The sequence below is a fragment of the Rousettus aegyptiacus genome, unplaced genomic scaffold (assembly GCF_014176215.1).
Source record: "Rousettus aegyptiacus isolate mRouAeg1 unplaced genomic scaffold, mRouAeg1.p scaffold_m13_p_11, whole genome shotgun sequence".
Classification (NCBI taxonomy): Eukaryota; Metazoa; Chordata; class Mammalia; order Chiroptera; family Pteropodidae; genus Rousettus; species Rousettus aegyptiacus.
In genome coordinates, this window is record NW_023416286.1 from 14,120,508 (window position 1) to 14,144,470 (window position 23,963).

At 38.3% G+C, this 23,963-nt stretch overlaps 1 protein-coding gene across 2 annotated transcripts in view; it reads left to right on the forward strand.

The window, feature by feature from the left end:
* RUBCNL (rubicon like autophagy enhancer) overlaps positions 1–23,963 on the forward strand; it is an 87,770-nt gene that overhangs the window by 45,623 nt on the left and 18,184 nt on the right. The window lies entirely within an intron of this gene.

Sequence of the window (23,963 nt, forward strand, 5' to 3'; positions counted from 1 at the left end):
CTCTCAAGGCACACGTAAGTTGCTATTGGCTTTCTTTAGAGTCACTTCCCAACCAGTCTTCTTTCATTGTCAGAGCCTGGATTGGCTGTTTCATTTGGGCTTTTTGAGCCCCATCTTAGGGTGAGAAAATTGATGTGGGTAGGGACACAGATCTATTAGAGTTGCCAAATTTAGCAAATAAAAATACAGGATACCACCTCCCTCTGCCCAGTTAAATTTGAATTTTATATAAATAGAGAATAAGTTTTAAATATAAGTATGACCTGTATAATTCATATTTTTCTGGCAACCTTGAACCCTGTATATAGCTTGGTGGACACCAGTACTGTGCTAAGGTCATTCACGGTGGCCTGAAAGCTAACATGGCATCTTGACTATGCTCTGGCAAGTTTTCAGGACACAGGCCACCTTTTGGCCAGTCATTACACACAAGGGACTGTTCTTGGTGGCCATAACCAACTCGGGAAGCTAATGATGTGTGGCTATGCATGGAGCTCTCATGGTACAGGAAGACTGACCTTAATTTTCAGGTCTCTGTCCCCTGTCTTCTGAGTCTTTGCTTCTTGGGTAACCAATAAACACCCAGCAACTCAGTGGTGACTTCTGAGTTGAAGTCAATTTAAAAGTCTATTACCAAGCATCTGTGCCAGGCTTTGGGCACAGGTGTGAATCAGATCTAGTGCCTGCTCTAGAAGAGCTTAAAACCTCAAAAGTTGACAGTTTCCACATCAGAATTAGCTTCTGATTTCAGCTTCTCAGTCTCTCCTCGGTTCTGAGGCATGACTCTATAAAAATGCTCCAGTAAGTAGCTCTTCCTCAGGCCACTGGATAGAGAGTGGGTAAGACTTCATACCGCAAACTGCCAAATGCTTTTCTTTCTTGGTGGAATAGTCCTAGAATTCTGGAGAATTTCCCCCAACGTTTATCCCAGGGAATACTCCATATACACATAAATACAAGCACAAACACATGCAGAATTTATTGCCTTTTCCTGACCAAACTTGATTCTAATTAGGTTAACTTTGCTAACCACACTACATTTCCTCCTCATTCTGAAGCTGCTGACCATGTGACATGGTGTTTCTGCTTTAGTGCCAGGTGGTCAAACAGAATAGGGCTTATCCTGGATGTCCCTACCCCTGCCTCTTATCCCCTCAGGCCAGCTCATCCAAGTGGGCTCCCTGTGGATCTGTAGCACCTCTTCCCACCCCCATGCCCCACTCCAGCTCCCTGCCAAAGAGAAAATAAAGCAGAAAAGGGGAGGTGGGCCAAAATTGTGGCAGTTACAGCACATGCACCAACTTTTTCCAGCTCTCAAAGTTTTGTTACTAATATCACTGCCCTCATCCTTCTGTTTTTGTGAGTTTATATCTTTAAAATAATCCCTTAACTTGTTTTTGAGCAGTTGTTTTACTGTTGCATTAGAAGGGCTCAGAAACATACAAAAGTAAACCTGTGCATTCAGGCTGCCATCTCTATGAAAAGCTCAAGCTTACACATTTTTTTTTTATGTTTGTCAACTGATAGGTCATTGGTGCTAATTCAGATACTAATTTACAGTAAAGAAGGAAACTATTCAGTGCAAGCAAACAGCTCAGTTGCGATACAGGGCAGCTATGGAACAGCTTAATAGTGTTCAGCTCAATTATGAAGCAGCGTGGTTGTGAGCAGGCCCTGAGATGAGGCCCCTCTCCAGCTAGACAGCTCTGCTCTGCCTTGCCCATTCTGCTCTGGTGTGACCTTTGTTGTTTCATCTTTGGTGTTTTAGCTCCAGCCAAGGAAATGCAGTCTTCAGTAGAAAGACAAAGTACACTCCCTGAGCCAGAGGGGTATTGACTTATATAGGCAGAAGTCACCACATCTGGTCCCTGATTGGTCCATTCTCGTACAAATAAGGACTTTGAGCCCTCACAGTTTGATTGGTCCAAAAGTCACTGTCCTGATTGGTTAAAATGGAGCTGCTCTGATTCGTCAGTAAAGATGCTGTTGGAGATATAGCTGAACAGTTCTAAATAGACAGGGAAAGCCTTGGTGCTATTGATTGAAATACAGTTCCAGGGACTTTATATGGGCCGGCTCAGATGTCAGGAACAGAGTGCAGGAAGTCAGTTCAGGGCAGAGACAGGTAGTTTAGTGCAAACTTTTTCCTGAATACGACTTGTATGAGATGCCACTGTGTAGAAATGGCTGCCAGGCTTTGTTTTTTAAATTTGAGCTCAGTTAACCACCAGGAGCTCTTCTTAGTAGGTATCTTCTTTCTCAGGTCCACACAGTTAATCTTACACTCTTGACTATTGTTCTATACCTCACCTCTATGTTTCACTATCTATGAAAGATTTTAACAGGAGACTACTATGTTTGCATCTTTAGAAAGTTAACTTTGGCAATGGTGTAGGGATCGAATTGTGGCAATGAAGCCATGCTGAGGTTAAGAGACATAGACTCTTACAAAAAGGAATGTTGTGGAGTCTCACTTCATTGGGAGCATCATTCAGTGCTCTGGATGCTATATTCAAGAGATTAAAACTTTCTTAGTAAAAAGTTACTCTTAAAAGCCCCTTAGGAAACAGCCACATCAGACATTAACATATGAAGACTTACAAAGCACTGTGTTTCCTCAGCTTTGGAACAAATTTTTGTTTTAGCCCTTGAACACCAGAAGCAGTTGACTTGCATTTGTTGAATAAGAAATATTCATCTTTAGACCTTATATTCACATTCAACATGGTACTGCAGACATGATGGAGGCCACAGGTTCTTGTCTGCCCATCACCACAGAACAGGAAGTGGGTTCTCACCAGACATTGAGTCTGCTAGTGCCTTGATATTGAACTTCCAACTTCCAGAACTGTGAGAAATAAATTTCTGTTGTTTACAAGCCACCCAGAGTATGGTATATATATTTTTGTTATAACGACCCAAATAGAGTAAGACAAATAGAGTGTAGGGGGAGGTGTGGAAAGCCAGGGGAATATTTTTATTATAGGGTAGTAATTCTTAAAGTGTGGGCCAAGGCATCTCTGAGACCCTTTCTAGGGTCCATGATGTCAAACCTATTTTCACAATAACACTAAGACATTGTTTTCCTTTTTATTCTTTTGCTCTCACAAGTGCTGATTATTTCATAGGCCGCATGACATGTAATGACATCATTTCTCCATCAGCTAATAGAATATAGTATAGTTTGCATATCCTTGTGTTTTAAAAATTTCTCAGTTTTAATTTCTAAAATGGTAAATATAGTCTACCTAATAAGAAGCATGTTCAGGTCTTCAATAATTTTCAAGAGTGTAAAGGGGTCCTGTGGTCATCATACTTGAGAACTGCTGCTATGGAAAAACAAATTAAAATTTTTTTCTCATATATTTCTGTTAGTACTCAGAAAAGCATTTAAGGGTACTTGAAAAATGCCTTCAGAACCCTAACTCCTCACTCCAGCTGCCAAGATCTTGAATGCCCTACCCCAGCCTCTCTCTTTCATTAGATGGCTGTGATCTACCAACACTGGTATTCTCTTCATTTCCAGAAGATATGAAAACTCTGCATTTCCATATGCTGTCCTCTGTTCTTTTCTCATGCCTCCCACCTTCAAATGCTGGGCTGCTTCCCTACCCCAGAACTCAGCTCAATTCCTCGGAACAGTTGCCCTGAGCTCCTCTATCTCAGTGGGACTTCTTCCTACTTGTCTCCAACTCAGCACCAAGTTTTTTTTCACTGTAGAATTTAACACAAGTTATAATTAGTTTATTTGTTTACTTGTAACAACTGCTTCTTCCCAATAAACCGAGAGCAGATATCATGTATATTTCATCTTGTTTTAGCATAAGCTGACACATACAAGCTACTCAGTACATGTTGTTGAATGAATGGTTTTCTGTTTTTTTTTTCCCATGTGTATTGAAATATAATAGGCAATTAGTTGCTTGTATTTACATTGTACAATTCAATGAGTTTTTTTCAATTTTAGTTGGCATACAATAATGCATTAGTTTCAGTTGTACAGCAGATTAGAGAGCTATATAACTCATAAAGTGGTCACCCCTGTAAATCTAGTACCCCTTTTGCCCCTTACTTATTTTTATAACATTTTTTATTATTTTTCTTATGCTACACTTTATATCTCTATGACTATTTTGTATCTATCCATATATTTTCCTTAATCCCATTACCTTTTTTTCACCATCCCTCCCTCCTGTATAGTAGCCTCAAAATAGTCTCTATCTCTATGAGTTTGTTGTTGTTTATTTTGTTCTTTATATTCCACATGTACATGAAATCACATGGTAATTCTCTTTCTCTAACTGACTTACTTCAGCGCAATACCCTCTAGGTCCATCAAGGACCTTTTTCCACCTTATTCCTTTTAGTCTGTGTGTCTTTTAATTTGAAATGAGTCTCTTGTAGGAAGCATATGTAGGAATCTTATTTTCTTATCCATTCAGCCACCTTATCTTTTGGTTGGAGCATTTAATTCTTTTCCATTTGAGATATTTGTTGATAGATATGTAGTTATTACCAATCTTTATTCCTATTTTTGATACATATTTTTTCTTCTTAAAGAAGCCCCTCCAACGTTTCCTGTAATACTGGCTTGGTGATGATAAATTCCCTTAGCTTATATTTGTCTGGGAAACTCTTCATTTGTTTTTTGACTCTAAATGATAGCTTTGCTGAATAAAGTATTCTTGGTTGTAGATCCTGGATTTTCATCACCTTGAATACTTTTTGCCAAGCCCTTCTGTCCTGCAAAGTTTCTTTTGAGAAATCAGCTGCCAGTCTTATGTGTGCTCCCTTGTAGGTAACTAACTGCTTTTCTCTTGCTGCTTTTAAGATTCTCTCTTTGTATTTAATTTTTGACATTTTAATTATGATGTGTCTTTGTGAGGGCCTCTTTGAATTTCTCTTTCTTGAGATTCTCTGAGCTTCCTGGGGTTATATGTCTATTTTCTTCACCAGCTGAGGGAAGTTTTCCATCATTATATAACTTTTTAACTTCCTGTTTTCCTTATGGTAGCTCTATGACATGGATATTTTTGCATTTAATTGTGTCCCTTAGGCCCCTTAAATTATTATGATGTTCTTGGCTTCTTTTTTCTTGCCATTCTGATTGAGCATCCTTGGCTTCCTCATCCTCTTTATCGGTTGTTCAATCCTCTTCTTCATCCACTCTGTTGATTCCTTCTAATATATACTTCATCTCAGATAATGTATTCTTTATTTCAGACTGGTTCCCTTTTATAATTTCCATTTCCATTTTTATGTTTTTTTAAATATTTTTGTTAAAGTTCTCATTAAGTTCATTAACACTTCCCCTCAGTTTATTGAGCATCTTTACAACCAGTATTTTGAACTCTGCATCTGTTACCTTGCTTAAATCCATTATTCCTGGATCTCTGTTCTGTCTTTCATATAGTTATTAATGTGGATTTGTGTAGTAGGTGTCCAGTGGCACAGTCCTGAGAGGGGTTCAGCTGCAGGTCAAGTTTAGCACCAGCCTATGCCTTCAGCAGGGCCACCTGTTAAAATTCAGCAAGCAATTTACAGATGCTGTGCTTATAGTTGCCTCAAGAAACCACTCCAGAAACCAAGGCCTGCTGCCACCAATGTGAGTCTTGGCACTACTCAGCAAGGAGCAATGGACTCCAAGAGAACACAACCGGATGTTACTTGTGTGGGCCAATGAGGGGAGGTAGAGTTTCAGGGAATTCCCTGAGCAGAGTGACCTCTGTTATACAGTTTGATGATGTCTCAGCTATGGTGGCACTGTGTGTTGGCACACTGGGAGGAGGGATGGCTCAACAGAGGAACAGTAGATACTGCCAGCACTCCTCCAAGAAGAAAGACTCACCTCCGGCCCTTGCTCTGACAGCTCAGTAATCCCCTGGTACTCACTGAGGAGCTGACCCGGTGCTGGTGCTCAGAGAGCAAGTCCTTCACCACGAAAGTCCACTCGTAGACATGGTCCCTTTAAGAGGTGTCTGAACCTGCCAGCTGCAGTTGCCACAGCTTCTGTCCCGCTCAGCTGCTCAGGACTGGGCACTCTTGTGTCTTTGCCCCCTCCTGCCTCCTTCTGTCATAAGACGATTTCTTTTTTCTCTCCCTAGTTATAAAGCTTCTTTTCATTTAGACCCCAGGTGACTCTGCCGGCTGTTTGCTCCATGTTTCCGTCACAACTTTGATGATGAATGAAGCTTCTATCATCTATTTCATTTTGCCCGGTCTCTTCCAAATGAATTATTTATTAAGGTAAAAATAAGTGAGAAAATTAGGGTGAAGATAAAATAAGAGGAGAAGATGTACTATGAATTTGGGGGGAAAGTCAGAATGCAAAATGCAAGTGCAAGATGCTTCATGTTTGCTAAAGAGAACAAAAATTTGGCCCTAAACTTTTTCACAGCAAATTCAGAGAATGTGATTCAGACCCCTGAGATAAAATCAGGCTTTTTCAGGAAAAACAGTTATTCCCAGTATTCATTCTTAAGAAGTATTTATCTTGGGAGTCAGAGCCTCAGAAAGTCTTAAATCAATATATTAGAGCCTAAGTCCAATTTCTGCTTAATTGTAAAGGCAGCTCCCTCTTGAAGGATGACAATATTTATTTGCTATTGTTTATTGTAATTTTTTTTAAATGGAAAGGTAATGTACTATTTTTATTATAAAAGTCATTTATTTTCATTCTTAAAATCCAAAAAGTATGAAAGTTTATACCTATTTTGTTATTTATTTTTTTACATCTCCCCCCAAAAATGATTATACAACAAATTGTTTTGTAATATACTTTCCTCACTCAATAATATTTGTTATCTTTCTACGTCAATTCACATAGAATCAGATAATGATTTTAATACTTAATAGTATCCTATTTTGTGGTTTTACTATAATTTGACTAATCCTCTTTTTCTTGTCTAAATTTTTGGTATTCTAAATACCCTAGTATCAATGTTCCATGCCTTTATTCATCAGTCTTATTATTTCCTTAGAATGGCAATTTTCTTTCCTTCTTTTATTTCTTTCTATCTGCTCCTTCGGCACAAGTTTGAAATTTAGCCCTAAGATAAATCCTAGAAAATGGAACTGCTAGGTCAAATTATGAGTATAATTAATGTTTTTATAAATGTTACTAATTTGCCCTCCTGAAATAATGAATCAATTTTTATATTTTCTGGCTGTACTTGAGAATTTCCATTTCCTGGCAATCTCCCAAACACCATTCTTTTTTTTTGTTATTTTTTTTATAGCTTTATTGAGGTATCATTGATATACAATAAACCATACATATTTACTACTATTAAATATTTTGTCGATATATGAAACATGATGTTTCGCCAATTTAATTCACTTTGAGCATCTTAGCATATGTTCATGGAACATTATTTTGTGTGTTGCCTATTTCATTGCCAATTTCTCGCTTAATTTTTGGTCTTTTTCTTATAGATCTATAGATAGAAAGTCAGATTTGGATTTGCTATTAAAGCCAATATTAAAATTAGAATGTCAGTGTACTCCCCAACTGCTCGGCTGACTTCCGTGCCAAAGGCTGCCCTGCCTGGTACTGTGGCATCACTAACCACAGATGAGCAAGGCTTCAAGAAGGAAAATGACACCAGATGGGGAGGAAGCTGCTCCTGGTTACTGTACCAATCAGGGCTCCACCAGAGAAACAGAACCAATAGGAGACACACACACACACACACACACACACACACACACATTTGTTTGTTAATTAACTGATTGATGGTAGAGAATTAGCTTACATGATTGTAGGGCTAGTTAGGCAAATCTAAAATCTGTAGGGCAGGCCATCGGGAAGAGCTGGAACTCTTGGGCAAGAGCTTAAGCTGCAGTCCATGGGTGGAATTTCTTCTTCCTCAAGAAGACTTTAATTTTCCTCTTAAAACCTTTCACTGACCAGATTAGGCTCACCTAGATTATCAAAGATAGTTTATGGGGTATCTAATAGAAGATAACACTTGAATGACATTGTACAGGTTTCAAATATTTTCACATACATGGTTTCAATGATAACTTTTCACAATCCCTATAGGTGAGACACTGTTAATGTCATTATAAACATGAAGGTTTGGAAGCTCAAAGAATTGATATAACATGCCAACATATAGCTAGTGGATCATAGATTTAGCAAGCAGCAAAACCCAAATTATATTCCTAAGGGATTGAAAATGAATATATATTTTTCGTATATCTAAGAGGGTTGCCTAAGTGAAAATTTGTTGCAGAATAAATCGTATATAATTGGAGTGCTCAGTTTTAGCGTTTGGAGTGTGATTACTACTCTAACTCTGGCAAGTAGTAAAATACACCTGTTTCTCAGGCAAGGTGTGCACACTGACTTTACATTTACACGCCAGTGATTTAAGGCTGCTCAGTAACTTTTCCATGATAACAAATTTCTTTAGTGACTTGTTCACTTGAGCTCTAGGTAGAGAAAATTTATGTTTTTAAGCACCCTCTTGCTGTGCCCCAGGTGTGCAAAAAATAAGTATCCAACATATTTCATGCCTTGGGAATAAAATTGGGTTTTGTTGCTTGATAGACCTGTGACCCATTATCCAATCTCACCTGTAAAGCTTGTAATGAGTAACCATTGAGACCTTTTATGTGAAAACATTTGCAACCTGTAAAATACCACTCAAGTGTTATCTTCTATCAGACACTCCATAAACTCATAGGGACTGCTCTGATGAGGACATTATGAAGGTGATTTATAATTCATGAAGGGTCTTATTTTTGCTGCTTTTATGCCTCAGACCCCTCTCTGAGTTTTAGCCTGAGAGGAGAAAGCTGAGGTAATCCAGAGATGCTTGTCTTTAAAAGTGTGAATTTGTGGTAGCAGTGAAGCACCCAGGGTGTGGGTAACTATAAGTGTGGGGGTCTGTGGATGGACCCCAGCCTTCTTTTGGTTTAGCCCTGTTCCTTGACTAGATCCTCTGGGGCTTTCTTGTTCCAATGAACTCGGCCCCACACTGACACAAGCCAAACTCACCCCCTTATAACTATTTCCTCAGCCTTCCCAGCTATACTAATTTAAGCTAACAGGTTAATGTGTTCTCCCAGTCCTATACTAACCTCAGACCTAGGAACAGGTGAGGACTTAAACAATGATTTTTTATACCTATTTTTTTTTCTGTATCAACAGCACCAGAGTTTTGGCTATATGGTAAAGGAATAAAATGACTATTTATTATGCATCTATTATTATGTAGTAGATACTGAACTTTTACATTTTAAAATGAGTAGCCAAAGAAGGTCTCTCTGGGGAAGTAATATTGATTCTGAGTATTAAATGACAAAGAGTAGGCAGAAATGCAAAGGTTTGGGGCCTGAGCATCCTTTAACAGTGAGAATAGAAATGCAAAAGACCCAAGGTACAAACAAAACTGCTATGTTCAAAAAACAGAAGGAAGGTCATGACTGGAGGGACTCAGGGAAGGATCAAGGAGCAGGCAAGAGCTAGATCACATAAAGTTGCCAATGCCATGTTAAGAGTCTGGATTTTATTCTTTATACAACAGGAACGGGTTGGAGATTATATGTGAGTACTGTGCTCTGCAGTACATTTGAAAGTAAACACCCTGGTGAAGGGAGTATTTAAAGGAACAAATGGCAGCCAGGCGATCAGTTATAGGTTGTTTTAGGTCCAGGTGAGAGCTAATGGTTCTTGGAATTGCAATGGTAACAGTGGAGTTGAGAGAAGTTGACAGCCTATTATATGGGCACCAACATAGCGATTGAGAAGACCTCAAAGTACGTTCATGCTCTAATGTAAGATGAAGGAATGTAGTAAACAAAATTATGTCTTTGGCCATGATTGCAACTAGACATCAAGTCTTCATATAGGGAGATTAGTTGACATTAACATCTCTTCATTCTCCTCATTTCTATGACTGTTAACATTGTTTAGGAAAGAGAAAATATATATATATATAATATATATTATATATATTTATATATATTATATATATATTTTATATATATATTATATACATATATATATATATCATCCATCTCTACCACAGGTGGCAGCATTCCTCTGAGTTTAACACATCACAATGCTTGAGCAAAGAAGCATGCACATCAAAGCTACCCAAATCATTAGCATTTCAAGCTCACCTTTGTGTCTCTGTGGGAAGAGAAACAGTTAATCAATTGTTGTCCTTATCTAGAAAATCATCCTTTGGGTAGGTGTTTGATCAGATTGCAATTTCAACATCTCATTTTCTTGTAAGAACAACATGTCACATTTTTAAAAGGAAGAATTGGTTTTTTTCTGTTTTTCCTGTCATTATAAAGCACCACGATGTACCATGAGTGGTTTCCTGGTAAGTCTACAGTGTCTTTATCACATTAATGGAGAGGATCCCAAAGTTTTATTTTTAGACCTGCAGTGGGAGTGGCGGAAGACTGAGTACAAAGGTTAAGAGACTCTGGATCTAGACCACTTGGATTTCAAAACTGGCTTTTATATTTACTAGTTCTGTGATGCGTGATTCCAAAGGTGATTGGCAAGTGAGGTCATTTTGATTAACTCCTGGCTGCTAAATAACTGCCTAGTGCACATGTGTGTGCCTAGAATTCTACTAACTTAGGGGTGTTCTCTGGGCGGTCTCTAGGCTAGGCCCCTATTCCTTTGGTCCCCCTGTTGCTCTTGTCTGACTAGCTACCTAACAAGGGAACATTTAGCAATGTATGGAGATATTTTTGGCTGTTGTGACTTGGGAAGTGGGGGGCTGCCAGTGGCATCTAGTAGGTAGAGGCCAGGGATGCTGCTAAACATCCTACAATGCACAGTTCAGCAGTATGACTTTGGATAAGTTGCTTCAGCCTCGAGTTCCAATCACACAGGGTGCTGAAAGTATTAAGATAGGTAATATGCGTGAAGTTCGTAGATCAGCATCTGGCAATTGGGAAGACCTCAATCCAATGTTAATTATTATGATCTAAGGATTTCGTGTTTTGATTTTGTGATTTCCTCAAGGCCCCGTGGCTATTTTAGGTGTAAGATCTTTCCACAAGAGGGCACTGGCAACACAGCCTTGCCTCAAAATGTTTTAAATCTAGTTAGAAGGCTAGGCAGTTTTGGCTGAGGTCTTTGGTCCTATTTTTCATGAATTGCTGAACCACAGATTTTAGAGCTGGAAAGGACCCTGCAAGTGATCAAATCCAATGATCGATTTTTTCAATTTTAAGCCACAGGAGGTTAAATGTGGAGCTGGTGATTGTGACTTACAAAACCAATATAGTGGCAGGAAAAACAACTCCCAAGTAAGTACATTTCTTTGTGGAGTTGGATGGCAGGACAGAAACACCAATTTTGGAGAAGGAAAAAACACATGAAATGGGTTAGCAGCACCAAACTGAAATAAAAGAAAGGCAGTAAGTGTGTGTGTGTGTGTGTGTGTGTGTGTGTGTGTGTGTGAGAGAGAGAGAGAGAGAGAGAGAGATTAAAAAATAAAAAGATGGAAACAGCAAATGCTGTACTGTTTCTTTTCTCTGGGTCAGCTCAGAGGACTAAAGTGTTCAAGATTGTTTTTGACAGGCTGAGCCTAAGAACATTATCCACACCCACAAATTCTTCTAAGGGAGACTGCCCTGTCTATAGCCCCTGTGGCTCAGGTACCCATATTTCGTCCTTTTCCCTCATTTCCTGATCAAAGGGCGTCTAATGTTCAACTGACCTGGGACATACAGCTCATTGCCTGGTGGGAAGATAAGATTAGTCAATCAAATTCCTATTCACTGAGATCTAAATTATTAATAGATAGGCAATGAGCAGTAAGAATTCAAACTGAAAAATCATGAGGCAGAAAGGGGTGGACTGGAGGATCACAAACAGGCCAGCACATGAGGGAGCAGAAGCCAGGTGTCAGTAGAGGAGCAAGCACACCACAATAAGCAGAATGCCACAGTCAGAGATGAGACCCTGTGCCCCATGCAAGAGCTAAAGGAAAATCAGGATTGCTTGTCCACTCCTTGCTGTCCCCCCACCCACCGACCCTTTAAAGCAATTTGTTTGGGTCTTTAGTTTCCTGCAACTAAATTGCTTAATGAAAGTAAAGAGAAAGTTTTAAAGGCATTATCAGATTAAAAACTTTATGACAAAGGCAACATTGATGGTGTTCATACGTGGAGTATACTTTCATTATAAAATAACCTGTCACTGTTTTGTATGTGTTCAGAAGGAATAGAGTGGGAAATGGCTTCCCTCATCCTTCCTTCTCTTTCTCTTTCTCTTTCTCTTCCTTTTTTTTTCCTCTCCCCCAGTCCTTAGCTCTAACAATAATTAAAAAAAAATCTTTTATTTTGAAATGATTTCAAAATTACAGAAAGTTGCAAAAAATAGTGCAAAGACTTTTTAGCTCCTTTTCCTAGATTTCCCAAAGGTGAACATCTTACCAATACTTCTGCATCTGGATGTTTGAGCTTTTGAGGTGTTTGGGAATAATTGCAGAAATGATGTCCTTTTACTTCTAAATACTTTAGTGGAAAGTTTCAAAAAATGAGGACGTTCTCTTATATAATCAGGGTTCTGTCATCAGAATCAGGAAATAAACAGTGATATAATAGTATTATCTCTTAAAAAACCTACAAATCTTATTCAAAACTTGCTATTGGTATTCTAATCCAGAGACATACACTGTATTTATTTGTCATGTCCCTTTAATCTCCTTTAATCTAGGTTAGTTTCTCAATTTTTCTTTGTCTCTCATGAGCTTGAAAGACTAATTATTTTGTAAAATTTCTCTCAGTCTGGGTTTGTCTGATGTTTCTTCATAATTGTCATCATGTTATGTCTTTTGGGCAGGAATATCACAAAGTAAGTTTATGTCCCCTCCTCTTATCTTCTCCTTTTCCTGGAAAATTCTCATTCGGCCTTCAAAAGCCAGTAGAGGTGCTTCCCTTCCCTGATTGCCAGAGGGTGGTAAAGAGTACAGGTTTGGAGTCCAATGGGAATGGATTCAAATCTTGCCTCTGTCACTTTAGCGAGTGAACAATCTTGGACAAATATTTAATGTCTCTGAGACCAAGTTACCTTCTTGGACATATGGGAGATTTATAGCTGATGCCTTACTGCCTATCACAGGCATGGCTACTCTGGACAGGTGACACATTCCCAGGACCTACAGCCCCTCAAGTCCTTCCCATGATTTCTGAAAGTTCCTGGGCCTTACTTCTCATGCTTTTTTTCCTTCTAAATTTTCACACCTGTGTGTGATGTCGTTTGGCTTTATGTCAAATCCAGAAATGAGGCTTATCTCTTTTACCATTTTCAAAAAGGATTTCAAACATACTCACTGATTTTGAGTTCTGTAAACTCACTGAAGATTTGAGGGGCTATGGAGAAATACCACATGGCTTATTGCCTGGCCTTCTGCCCACTTGGGGCCAGTCCACCAGTCCCCTTATACTCTGCCTGGTCCCAGAGCCCGTGCATTCTGTCACTTAGGCTCACTCGTCTAACCAAAATTCCACCCTCCTATGGAAACTGAAAATTAAGAGTCAGAGGTAGGTCTCAGGATGGCTGATGTGGAGGATGGAAGGGTAGGAAGCCAACATGGCTGCCACACAAGCGGCTTGTAAAGCTTGAATAGACCCTGCATCACCGTGGATGACTCACCCTTACCCTGCCTTCTACTTTCTCAACCTCCTTGCCTATAGTGTTTTATTTCTCCACCATAACATGGATATCTACTCCCAAAATTACACCTGTGATATTGTCATCACCAATAATTGTATCTTCTCTGAAATCTCAACTTCAAATCCCCTGTCGTTCAACCACTATCCTTTGACCTTCAGACTACTTACTCCACTGCAATGGCCATGGCTGAGTTAGGGGGTGCCCAGCTATCTGGTTAAACATTATTTTGGGGTATGTCTGTGAGGGTATTTCCAAGCAAGATTATCATTTGAATCAGTAAAGTAGATTGTCCTTCTCAATATAGGTGGACATTGTTCAAAAAAATTGAGGGCCTTAACAGAACAAAAAGGTGGAGGAAGGAGGAATTCGCCTCCCCTTTTTTTTCTTGCCTCATTGTTTGAATTGAGACAATTCTCATCTTCTCCTGCCCATGGACTAGGATTTACATCATGGGCTCCCTAGTTCTTGGACCTTTGGCTTTGGACTAAATTATACCACTGCCTTTCCTGGGTTTCCATCTTTCAGATGGAAGATTGTAGGACTTCAGAGCTTTCATAATCATGTGAGCCAATTCTTCACAATAAATCTTTTTAAAAATACCTTATTGGTTCTGTTTCTCTGGAGAACTCTAATATATCTATTGTCCTCGCTCTAGCAATTATTTGACGTTATTGAGCTCCTAAATATCTTGGCCCTAATTCTTTCCCATCATCAGTCATCCTACATATTTTAGCCCCTCTGACCTCATCTTTCTCTACCCTGCCATTTGTCACACGACAAAGTTTTAAACACAAATGAGGAAAAAATTATCTCTTCTCTTATGCAATAGTGAAAGTAATTTTAACATATATATTTTTTGGTGATATCTTTTCTGAATATACTCTCATGTTACTTCTATGTTTAAAATTCACTAAGACAAAATTTTAGTTTTCATCACATACTTTAAAAATTCTTTTAAAAACAATCGTTGTACGCTGTATAACTATGGCAGGTTAACTACTCACTCTTCTTCCCTCTATCTTAGAATCCTATTACACTAACTAAAAAGAAGTGAATTGGATAGCATCAGATGAGAGAGATTTCAACAAAATTTTGGGTGATGTAGGATATGTAACTAACATTGGTGTCTGCCGAGAAGGAGCATGATGAAAAGCCAAGAATTCCTCTTCATACCCACAGAAAGGTTTCACACAGGTGTGAGGTGCTGTGAGGTAAAGGGCTAAGAAGGGGAGATTTGGTTAGGAGTCTGTCTATGGAGCAGTCAGACACCATTTCATATTCTTGTGAAGTTAGGCAACTGCCCTCCCACCTCTCAGACATTAAAAGTTTATTCTCTAGAGAAATCAAACTCAAGAAATTTGGGAGAATCACAGTGAAGGGGAATGGGGAGCGATGGGGTGGATACAAGTTGAAAACAAGAAAATTAAGCACAAATCTGCCCATTGTATAGTAGGCATTCGCGCCTTCTCCCCATACTTTGCTTTCAAGAAGTTGGCAGCCAGGTTTACAGTGCTCCTCATCCCTAGGGATAAGATCTGAGGATTCTTCTTTAGAGTCTGTGAATGAACCTACAAAAAGATCCCAGGTACGAACACTGGAGGACCCCCTAATGAAAAGGCGAACATCACAATTTGATCTCCCTGTGGGGAAGCCCACAAATTGTCACAACTGAGCTCACAATTAGCTTCATACTTAAATATGAATGGATTGGCAAAATCACCAGACATTTGTGGGTAACTTCCAAAATGAAAGAGAGATAGCAATAAAGAATGAAAGAAGGAACATGAAGAAAACATGCTGAAAACAAATATTTTTAATAAATAATATTCTATAGTAGAGGAAGGAGGGTGAAATTATAAAGGGGTAGAACAAGGGTGATCTTTGTGTTGATGTATTTTATGTGATAAAAGACATAGAATTATACATACGCATTGTACCAATGTCAGTTTCCTGTTTTTGATATTGCATTACAAGTATGTAAGATATAGCCATTGGAAGAAACTGGGCAAAAGGGTAAAGGATACTTGGGACTCCCTGCGTCATCTTTGCAACTTATTGCCAATCTATAATTATTTCAAAATAAAAAATAGAAAAAAAAAAAACAACAAACAAAAAAACCTAATATTCCCAGTAAGTCAAAAGAAGATATTATATCTAAAACAAGAATGAGAATGTGATTCCATAAGGTAGGCATTAGCACATCTGCTTCACATGCAGAAGGTCCTGGGTTTGTGCCCCAGTAGAGCCATGGCCGGGCCTGGTTAGTACTTGGATGAGAGACCACCTAGGAAGACCAGGTGTGGGGGGTCTAAATAACAATAAATAAATAAAACAAGAATGAGATACTATAAAATAATCAAAAGAAATCTCTTTTTGATCAAAATTTAAGGAAATAAAGGTAATACTGAAGAAATCTCACATAAAGTGGAAGTGGAGTCAAAGCAATTAAAAATATGGGAGAAAAATAAGAAAATTAGAAAATTAGTTGAGAATATCCAGTATAAACTGATAAGAGTTTCATAAAGGAGAAGAGAGAAAACAGGGACATAAAATTATCAAAGCAATAAAATGAAGTATTTTTTCTGAATTGAAGGACTTGAGTTCTGAAGTGACTGAGTACCCGGCACAACAAATAAAAAAAGACCCACACCAGAGCTTGTCATTATAAAGTTGTGCAGTGAAAAAGGTTCTGAAAGCTTCTGGAAAGAAAATGTACCTAACAATCTACAAAGGTTCATGAATCAAACCAGCATTAGATCCCTGAATAGTAGTATCAGAGTTAGGAAACAAAGGAGCAATGCTAAGTAGTAGTGCTCTTCAATCCAGAATTCTATAGCCTATACACATTGAAGTTAGAGTTAAGAAATTTTCAAAGCCCTCAAAATGTTTTCCTTTTTACTTTCTTAGGAAACTACCAGAGAATATGCTCCACCAAAACAAAGGAGTAAACCGAGAAGGAGGGAAATATAGGTTCAGAAAAGAGAATCTATCACAATAGAATAGCAAAAGAAAAATCCTGAGATGACGTTGAAGGAAAATGACAGGATAAAGTGTGTGCAGCAGGTCTGGGTAGGAAGTGTGAAGCAGAGAGTTGAGGGCTCCAGGGAGAGCCACAAAAAGTAGCTGACATGTTTGAGTGTCTGGAAAATATTACAAATGAGCATGTGACAATAATGAAGAAGTATTTGGAAAAATTAGCCATAACTACATTAAATATCTGGCAGATAAAAACAAAGCAAATCCTTATTCTAAGAAAAATGAGGAATTTTACAATAAAGGGATCTGGGCATAATGTACAAGTCAGTGAAGGGGGTGATATTGGACTTCATCAAAAGTTGTGTCATAATTATATTGAGGGAATATTATGAAAAGAAGTAGGGATAGGAGAAGGAGTAGGTCATATTATTCTTTTAGGGCAAAAAATAAAAAATATTACTTAAATATATAGAATAAAAAATTACAGTTAAAGAATATTGTTTGGAATGATATTGGTAAATGAAAGCAGGAACAGCTAGAAAAGAAGAGAGTGGTTACTGCTGGGAATAGGACTTGGAGAAAAAGAGCAAAGGGCTATAGATTTCATTATAAGCCTTTAGGATTTTTACATTTTAAAATGACATACATATATTTTTAAAAGTTAACAAAGATAATATCATCAAAACTTTCATAAGTACTATGTGTAATTAAAATGAGTGAAAATAAAAATGAAACTTCAATTACTCAAAATTAATTTTCACAGGAAACTCTATAAACATTCTTTTTATTTCTGTATGTGTAATATAAAAGAATGATACAAATCAAGACAAACGAACTAATCCAAAAAGCTTAGATTTCAAATAACAAATTCCTGAAGAATCTTGCAGGAAGTATATTGTCAGTCTTGCTTCCCCTTTTTTTCTCCATTGTATTGATTTATGTAAATCAATACAGTAAGATCATCTTTAACATTTTTAGCCATAAAAACCCAATTCTGTTTGATCTACTTGAGAGAATAGACTAATATATTTTGAGAGTTTTAAAATATTAATTGTTGATGTACAAAAGGGCAGAGGTCACATCTATCTCATCTCTTCTATAATCGCAGATCTAGAACTATGGCTGGTGCTTAGTAAGTGTTCAATAAATTCTCATTTGTTGAACGATTATCATTAACTGAGAAACCCACTTAATCAGAAGATCTTACTGTCTTAGCATTCTGATTCATTGGGCTTTCACAAATGCACCAAAGTGACATTCCACATACCTGATTTTAATCTAGGTTTAGTTCTTGCCAATTAAACAAATAATTTTATATTTTTATGATTATAATAAATAAATCGCTAACCTGTCAATCTTCAAAGTCTATCTGAAGACAAGGCTAGTTTCTCTTGGTATTTGCATTGCCCAAGTTCCCTGCTACAGGCAACTGGCCCTTCATAACCCTACACAATGTCATTGCCTGCCCAGTCAATGATGCACTAGCCACATTCTATGGCATGCCACACTTATTTCCTGACCTCTGCTGATTTGACCAGGAATGGGCACCTGACTTGAGGGAAGGCAACCCATTGACTGGCCAGCAAACTCTGGCACATTAAAATAAACTGGGGTAATCAAATGCATTGTCTTGGAAATTTGAACTTAGAGAATGGAGAGATGGAGTCAGTTGGTGCTAGTGACAAACATCGAAAAGATGGCATAGAGTAAAGGGGGGTCATAAAAGCCATGGCCATGTTCTAGCCAAACTTATAAAGAAGCAAAAACTGAGTAAGTAGAGGAAGCATATTGGTGGTAGGACGAGGATAAAAATATTCATAGAGTGTAAATAAGTCATATTAAAAACCAGATCCTAGAGTATAGGAATTCTAAGAAGGTGGAATGTCTGATCTACTGCTCAGGCCCTCTCTTATTGGAGGCAGAAGAATGACCCATCCCAAAGATGTCTCTGTCCTAATCCCTGGAACCTGTGACTAGGTTATATCACAGGTTTCAGATGGAATTAATGTTGCTAATTGCTGATCTTGAGATGAGGCAATTATCTTAAATTATCTGGGTGGGCCTAATGTAATCACAGGGGTCTTTATAAGAGGAAGGTAAAAAAAAAAAAAAAGAAAGAAAGAATCAGAGAGATGGCCATGTGAGAAAGATGCCCTGACATTGCTGGCTTTAAGATGGAATGAGACTATGAACCAAGGAATGTGGGTGACCTCTAGAAGCTGGAAATAGCAAGAACCTCCAGAAGAAACAGCCTCACTGACACTCCTTGACTTTAAGACAGTGAGACTCATTTCAGACTTCAGGCCTCCAGAACTATAAAATGCTTATGTTGTTTCAAACCACCTCTTTGTGGTAATTTGTTACAGAAGCTATAGAAATGGATACACCTTTCATCTGAACATTGTTCCTGCTGCTCTAGAGTAGTCTTTACCTCACCTTTTGAGAGATACAATTTTTTGAATGACACACTTCTGCTCTAAGACAAATCTACCAAAGCAGAAAGTCTGCTTCTTTTGAGAATATAGTTTCTCTCCTGCTGCTTCTCAATTCTTTTTAGCTATTTTGGTTAGAGATGGATCAAAAACAATGGTTTGTATTTGGGAATCTTCACACTTGAGAATTTAAATGTACTCTATAATAGCTAGCAATCTGATTTTTCTTTTTCTATTGTGTGATTGTAGATTTTATTTAAAGCTGTAATCTTTCCAGAAAGCACTACGCTCTTGCAATGAGTCAGATGCTTGTTGGGTAGAAAGTGTTAAGAGAAAAGCAAAAATGAAGTTCTTTGAGCATGGTGGTGGCAAACATTTTATGATCTCTGCCCCTTGCAACACCCATCATTCTGTCTGATGCAACCCTTTTGATGCAGTGTGAAAGGCGTTGCAGCAGGAGTGAGCTCCTGTTTGACCTACTTTCTCATACTCAAGCACAGGTTTGGGAACTTGCATGTTTGATAACCACATACTCATTAAGTTGAGTAAAATTCTCAGAATGTGGAGACACTGACACATGTCAGTTCCAGCAATGTGTTTATATAAGAAAGGAGAAAAAGCAGAGTAAGGTACAACCTAGTTTTGACACGGGTATGCCCATATGTTTCCAATCACTTTAGGCTGTTGCTCTCAGCTTCTCTGATGATGCTGATACACTGGCTGTTGAGGAGAAGAAAAGAGCAAACTTCTTTCTGGTTTCTGAGTACAGAAGCTGGTCCTATTTCTGTAACAAGCTGGCACCAGGTAAAAAAAATGAAGTATTTAATCCATTTATTTGAGATTTATGCTATGTTTACTCCCCACAAAATTCAGAGGGATTATAAAATTAACCATTAGAAAACAGGGAATTTAAAATAAAAACAATTAAAATAGTTATAATAAGCCACTATTTTTCCCTATCAAATAATTAACTACTTTAAAAGGCAATCCTCAATGTTTTGTTGAGCGTGTGGTAAAAAAGATCATGTAGCCTGCTGGGTGTGTCCACGAGTCAGAGTACAAATTTTCCAGAAATTAAATTGGCTTTCTGTATAAAGATCCTTAAACATGTCTATATTTATAACCCCGAAATTATACTGTTCGGAATATACCCTTTTTTAACTTTTCCATTCGGTTTCCTCACCTGTAAAATATAGATTTTGATAAAAACTATGTCATAGAATGAGGTGAGAAATAAATAATTGATAGCCAGCACACAATGTGAGTTCGACATATCTCAGGTATAAATATTGATGAAAAAAATAAGAATCTTTTTGGATAAAAATTATTACCCTGGAAATTGGGTGTTGATAGCTTTATGTGCTTGAGAAAACCTATAAACTGTTTCGGAAAGAGAGCTTTGGCCCACCCACTTCCCATTCAGTTATTTTCTTTTTTTTTTTTTTTAAAAAAAAAAACAATATAAATTTACCTCATACTTTCTGTTCTTTAGAAGGCTAGGTGCAGAGTAGCTTGGCTGGTTTTTCTGCTTAGAGGCTCATTGGACCCACTAGGATAATTTTCTTTCTTAATGTCAGCTGCCTAGTAACCTTAAGCCCATTAGCAAAATCTCTCTGTAAATCGATATTACATATTCTCAAACTCCATTCTTAGGATCCCATTAAGCACAGTCTCAGGATTAGGGCATAGACAACACAGAGTGTGGGTAGAGCTGGTCATTTTTTATTCTACCAGAGTAGGTAATAAAGTGCTCATAAATCTTTCCTTATGAAAATTTCAACCAATTAGGATACATGTGAATAAATTTTTTCCATTCAGTTCTTGAAATAGTTCACTTAAAATGTCTCAAAGTTGTATAAATTAGAGATAACGATTTCATTCAGACATATTGTCATAAAAGAGGTTAAGATATTCTTTGACATAAGAAAACTACACACATTATTCTTACGCATTACTTTTGAGCAAATTTACTGTTCTCCTGAGGGAACATTCTAGTGAACACTCAATGCCTAGAATTGTGTGTTTAGTGTGGGTTTATCAACCTTTCTTAGTGGGCCTATTGTAGGACTAAGATCTGGGTCTATTTGAAGGTTTACAAAGGTATTTGAAGAAGGAGTCTTCCTGGCCCCTAAGGGAACAATTCAGATTGGCTTCAGATGGTAATGATTGGGCTGTGGTTCAGACAGTCAAATCAAGGTCTGTTTGTGAAAGAAAAATGGAGAATTCAGCTGTCTGGGAAGATAGCGAAGACAGTGTATAATAGCAGCCTCCTATTCTCACAGAGAAGAGAGAGCTGCAAGTAGTGGTTATGAAATGGAGACTCAGTTGCTTGGGACCTGTGTAAGAGGGAATAGTCGGAATAAGGAGAGAAGGCTGTTAGGGGATGATAGGAGGGTCAGAAGGAATAGACCAAGAGGCTGGTTGCCTCTCACGTGCCTTGGAGCTGCCTTGAATGGTGTCTTCATCACTAACTACCCAGACTTCACATATGTGGAGACCTCCAGCTCCTCCACTTCTATACATATGCAGGATAAACCTGGGCCCCATTTGCTCTGTGCCTTGCCAGCTGAAAGACTAGCAGAGGCACCACAAGGCTTGCTTCTGTCCAACTTCCTTGTGCAGACACCTCCCCACAACTCCCCAGGATATCTGTAAACCTAAAAGAAATCCTGAGGGGCCCTTGTGTGCTAAAAGGAGCTCCCATCCTATACTTGGGCAGGGTTCCTGATGAACTGAGCAAGATCTAGACCCTCAGACTGGAACAGAGCTTACTGGTATCCTCATTAAACTTATAAGATAATATTTTTCCTATTTTTTACATAGGATACATTATCCACTTTGTCCATGGAAAACTACAAATAGCTCTAATTCTATTTGCTCTGTAAAGGGGCAGGGCAAAAGCTATATCTAGTAGTCATGATAACAAACACCCTCTACTATCATAATAGAATGAATGCAGCTGGAATCTAAATACAGGTACATTTGAAGGCTCTTTGAGCTTTGCCGAAAGAAATACTGGAGATAATTTTGGGTCTCTTTTTTTTCTGTGTATTACCAAATGGCAGGAGGACATGAAATTGGAAAGTTCCATGATGGATGTTGTTACAAAAAAGTGTCCTTGTCTAGATGCTGTTTCAGGAATATTATCATGCTTTTAGGGCCAAGAAAATTTTCAGTTAAGATCAATTGGAAATATCCAGGCAGATATTTCCATATTAGATAATGACTTTTTCTCTCTATTTGCCCTAGGCCTTATAGAGGCTATTGATCTGCTTATCGAGCCAAACTTTGCATTACTATAAATTACTTGGATAATTCTTACTTTTTAGTGCCTTGTTCCTTAAATTAAATGTGTATGACAGAAGCAAGAGTGACTCAAGAATCAAAAAGTATTATTTGTGTGTATCCTTATTAATACAAAAAAATTGTACAGTACACAGCTAAATGAAATTGAGCTAGAGAAAAGTGGAAGAAGAAATTTAAGATATTATTTATACAGTTTCAAGTAAGCCCAGGTTCTCATCGAAGTTTTAAAAATTATGGTAAGTGGCTTGGCTGAGTTTCTGAGGAAGATGCCTATTGACCCCATAAAGTTTCAACTTAAGGTAAATCTAGTCATAATAGTATTCTAGAGATACCTCCACCTTCTGCAGAATTTACTAACGTCAGCTTTCTATGTTTGAAATAGTGAAAATTTAACTGGTTTAGACTTTCCCAGTGATCAAACAAATTCAGCAAGTCGCTGTGGAAATGCCATTAAGGAGGGCCAGACAACATTTCAAGTTTAATGTGACACTTTGAGAAGACTGACCCTTATTCTTCTCGTGCTCCAGGTGTCAGGAAATATCCTTTCTAATTTTCAAGAGCAGCTACGGTGGAAACTCTTTCAAATGGGATAGGTAGTTCCAGGGCCCTGGATTCCCACATTGCCTATGGGCCATGAGGGGCCCAGTGTTGAAGGCAGTGTGGCTATTTTTTCGAGCAAGTGACACCCAGTGAGGGGTAGAGGCAGTGGAGGGCAGCATGAAGTAACTTGACCCTTTCTTGCCACAGCTCTTTATAACCTCTTTCAAGGACTGGTTCTTTCCTGGCCTCTGCATGAAATCTCTGGCAGGTCCAAAAGTCCTTCCTACACTGATGGGTCATCAGAGCAGCAACAAAGTGTCCATTTCAGTGTAATAATTACACTCCAAGCTAAGCAAGTGAGAACAGTCACTTCTGTGGGTCAGGCCTAACACCCACAGTGGGGTAGGGGCCATGATCAGCTGCATCTGTCCCCCTTCACCACCTTCCTCCACCCAGTTCTCACTGGCAACGTCATGATCTGACATTGTGTCACTTGGGCTTGGTGAATGCTCAAAGCTGACTCTGACTCTTTCTAGGTAATTTTGTGGGTTTCTTGGAGAATCCCCCACTGGGCAGGTAGTTCTCACTGCAGCTCCCATTACTATCACAAAACTAGCTTTGTCCACCTTCTTTCCAAGCTCTGTATAACACTTTGATTTAGAATGTCCTGTATAATACCTTGATTTGGAAATGCATCATTTTATTTAAGCATTTGGGCCCAAGCTAAAATGGAAACAGCAAGAGTCCCATTTTAGCATCCTGTTATAGTTGCTAACAAGCACTAAACAATAGCTTAGCAACCTAAGAAGAGGTGATATCAAATGGATTTAAAAAGGCTAATGGCTAACATGTAAACAAGGAGAAGCTTAGTGTGGTGAGCTATACTGACAAGGATTCCGAAGCAGGTCAGGACCTAACAGGTGAGAGTATTGAGTTTGATTAGTAATGTCTGCATTGCTAATTTGGACTATGATGATGTACCACTTAGAGTTTGCTGTCCCAGTAGATGGTAGGAGACTTAACAACAAACCATATCTTGCAGGCTGTTACAA